Raw genomic sequence first — 3,499 nt, forward strand, 5'->3', positions numbered from 1 at the left:
AGAACTCCTATATTTGGGGCGTCAGGGGTGGTTTCAGCCCCACCGTGGGCAGGGGAGGGAGGCTGACCCCCAGCCCTGGCCCTGGGATGGGGAGACCACCCTGCGCTGGGGAGGAAGGCAGTGCCCCCCATCCTGGGTACCGCTCCCCGCTCGGAAATGCAGCCGGCATCTCCATCCCCTCTGACGGATGGAGCGGGAAGGCCTGGCCGGAGAGGAGCTGGAGGCTGTAAAAGCTGGAGCCAGAAAAAGCCCCTCTGAGGGCGACAGGACAGCCACCACTTTCCCACCCATCCTGCCCCCCCTCCCCAGCTCCCTGCACCCCCAAAAAAAACCCCTCCTGCCTGTGCAGAAAAAACCCTTGATGGAATCAAGGGGGAACAGGGTCACCCTGGGTCGCCCCAGAAGAATCCGGGGTGCTGCTGAGCGGTTCTCCCACTTGGGAAGGGCTCCAGCCCAGCACCCACAGGGACTGCCACCCTGGGTGCTCTTTGCGTGGGTGGCTCAGCCCTGCCAGCTTGCACCGAAACTGTGGTGGACTCTGAACGCCCTTGTCCTGACACGGAGGAGGCAGGGAGACATCGGTCTCTCCGGGGCTCCTTTAAAGCCCTGAGCCCCTATAGAGATCCCATGGCCCCTATAGAGGCCCCATATGGCCAGGAGCAGGGCAAATACTCAGGATGGGATTGGCACTGGCTAAAACCACTCTGAAATATGCATTTTTCATGGGGAAAAACACACTTACCTACTCCAAGACCCTCAAATCAGACTAAGGGAAATCTGAGACTTTTTTTGGACCATGAGAGACAACCCATCCCGCTTTCCCGCAGCCGGACGCGGGGTGATGGGCTCCCTCCAGCTGGACCAGGTGACCCCAGATCATTTATACAAATCCAGCAAGCAGGTGGGAGTGGCAGCAATTGCCCTGCTCGGGAATTGGGAGGAAACGCTCATTATCTGATTGCCTCGGATCTGCACACAAAGGTTGTGCCCATAAACGGGGTGTGGGGCGGGGGGAGCCCCAGCTGCCAGTGCTGCGAGTGTCACACCGGGGTTGGAAATGGGATCTCCAGCACCAGGAATGGGATCACGGCATCAGGGAATGGGATGAGGACGGAAGGGAGCGTTGCTTGCAACCCACCAAAGGGGATGCAGGAGCACTTCATGTCCCCAAGTGTCACATGAGCCCCCCCCAGACCCCATTCAGAGGACAGTTACAGGCAGGAATACCCTGAGCACCTCCTGGCACAGGTGATGATGATGAGGGTGGTGATGACCAAGAGGCCTTTAGCCCAAAACTTCTTTCTCCCCAAGTGTCACTTGGGGACAAGCACTTCATGTGCCCAGGTGTCACACAAGCCCCCCCCAGACCCCGTTCAGGGGACAGCTGCAGGCAGGAGGAGCACCCTGAGCACCTGCTGGTGTGGGTGATGATGATGATGACGGTGATGATGCCAAAGAAGCCATCCGCCCAAAACCAGCTCCGCAGCAAGGCATGAAAATGGGACTGTGAGTCTGTGGGGTGTCTTTAGGGGAGGGGGTGGTGGCACAGGTCTCTCCTTAAAGAACAGTGCCTGGCAGCGCAGGATGCAGCATCTCATGCGGTTCAGAGACAAAGAGGCTGGGGAGGAGGCAGGTGGCCCCGGAGCCCCCCTGGGACAGGGCTCGCAACAGCCCCAGCCCGCCCCGCAGCCGTGACACGAAGCGGGGAGCAACGACAACTCCTTTCACCCAGCCGCAGCAACGTCCCCAGCTGGGACGAAGCATCAGGGACCGTGGAAAGGAGGGGAATAAATAAATAAATCAAGCCTTGAAAAAACTATATCGAAGTTAGTGGGGTCTGGGATCCCTCCCAGGACCCAGGGAGAACAGAGGCTCACAGTGAGGGCTGGACACGCGCCCAGGCTGGGGCAGGCAGGAATTAAATGCCAGCTGCCAGCGGGGCCGACCGGCCGGGGGCTCGGCAGGGGCCCTCAAGGAGGAGAGACGGGCTGGGCAGAGCCACCCGCACACCCCGATGCTGGGCACGGGGCCAGCGCCCGACCTGGGCCTCAGTTTCCCTGGTTAGGGCAGCGGGTGCCGGGCAGCCCTGACCCCGGGGTTCGGTGACAGGGACCCAGCCAGTGCCAGCAATCCCCTCCCTCTGCCAACCTGCACGGCGCCCAGCATCAGGGTCCCTGCTCCAAAGCCTTGGGGTGTCCCATGGAGGATGGGGACTGTTTCAAATTCACACCCCCCCCCCAAAAAAAAAGGCATTGCAAGCCCTGCTGTAACTGCGGGCAGGAACCAAGCTTGGGCAGCGGTGCTGAGCCACCCCTGCCCTGCGTCCCCAAACCTCCCCAGGTGATGGGTCACCCCAGGGGTCACAGCCCAAAGTGGGGAGACCCAGCAGGCAGGGAGGGTGCCCCCCACCCACGGCAGGCAGGAGGGCTGCCTGCACCCAACCTTAACATGGGAGGAGGTTTGCGAAGGGCCTCAAGTGCCACGGCCGGGCTTTGAGACATGACCTGAACTGTTTGCAAGCCGGAGAAAGGCAAAAAAAAGGCTGAAAAAGGCTGAAAAGCGGAAGCCAGGAGCCAGCTTTGCGGGCACGCAGGGGCGAAGGGAAGTTGAGAAACGTTTGAGCCATTTCACTGCGACTTCTGATTTCAACCCTTACCCTCCCCCACCCCAAAGAGATCTTAGGGGGGTGCAGACCCCAATATAAGCTGCAAAATTTGGAAGGGGAGGGTGCTGTCCATCCTGGGGTCACCCACCTCTTGCTCCCTGCCCTGCACAGAGCCCCCAGCCCCCCGTCCCACCGAAGCGATGCCCAAGGAAGGGATGGGGTGCAGACACCTTACCGGCAGCCGTCCCACTGAGGCCGAGCGGAGGGTCCTGAGCTGGGGGCCCTGGGGGGTGGCGTAGAGACACCCCCCCCGGGGAGCGGGGACGCTGACAGCCGCCGGCGTGTAGACCTGGGTGAAACTGCCGGTGGGTAACGGGGGGCTACCCAGGCTGGAAACCCCTCGCTCCACGGAGCCCCTCACCGACATGACATTCTTCGGGTGGTGGTGGGGAGGGGGATGCGGGAGGGCGGTGCCCCCCCTCCCCGGGGCGGGGGACACTCCCCTGGGGAGCCGCAGCATTGCAAAGTCCTTTCCGAGAAGGCCGCCCCAGGGGAGGGGGCAGAAGCACCCCGCGATTTTGCAGCAAGGGGTATGGAGGGGGGTCACAATCTCAGCGGTGGCATTTTGGGGGAGCGGGGGGGGCTCCGCCGGGCGCTGACACCGGCCGGTCTCCAAAAAGCCCCCCTTTCCCCCCCCGAAAAACCTGCAGAAAAGCAAAGCGGCGGCGGCACCACCAAAACCGGGCGAAAAAAAGCGCTTTTGGCCCCCAAAATCACCCGCGTTCGGGCCGGCTGGGGCCGGGGCAGCCCGGACCGTGGCCCCCCCCTCGGCCCGGTACCCCCCGCGCCCGGCTCTGCTCCTGCCCGATCGCGCCCGGCCCCGATCGCTCCTTT

Source organism: Haliaeetus leucocephalus, unplaced genomic scaffold, assembly GCF_000737465.1.
Source record: "Haliaeetus leucocephalus isolate CR32 unplaced genomic scaffold, Haliaeetus_leucocephalus-4.0 Scaffold517, whole genome shotgun sequence".
In the NCBI taxonomy this organism is placed as follows: Eukaryota; Metazoa; Chordata; class Aves; order Accipitriformes; family Accipitridae; genus Haliaeetus; species Haliaeetus leucocephalus.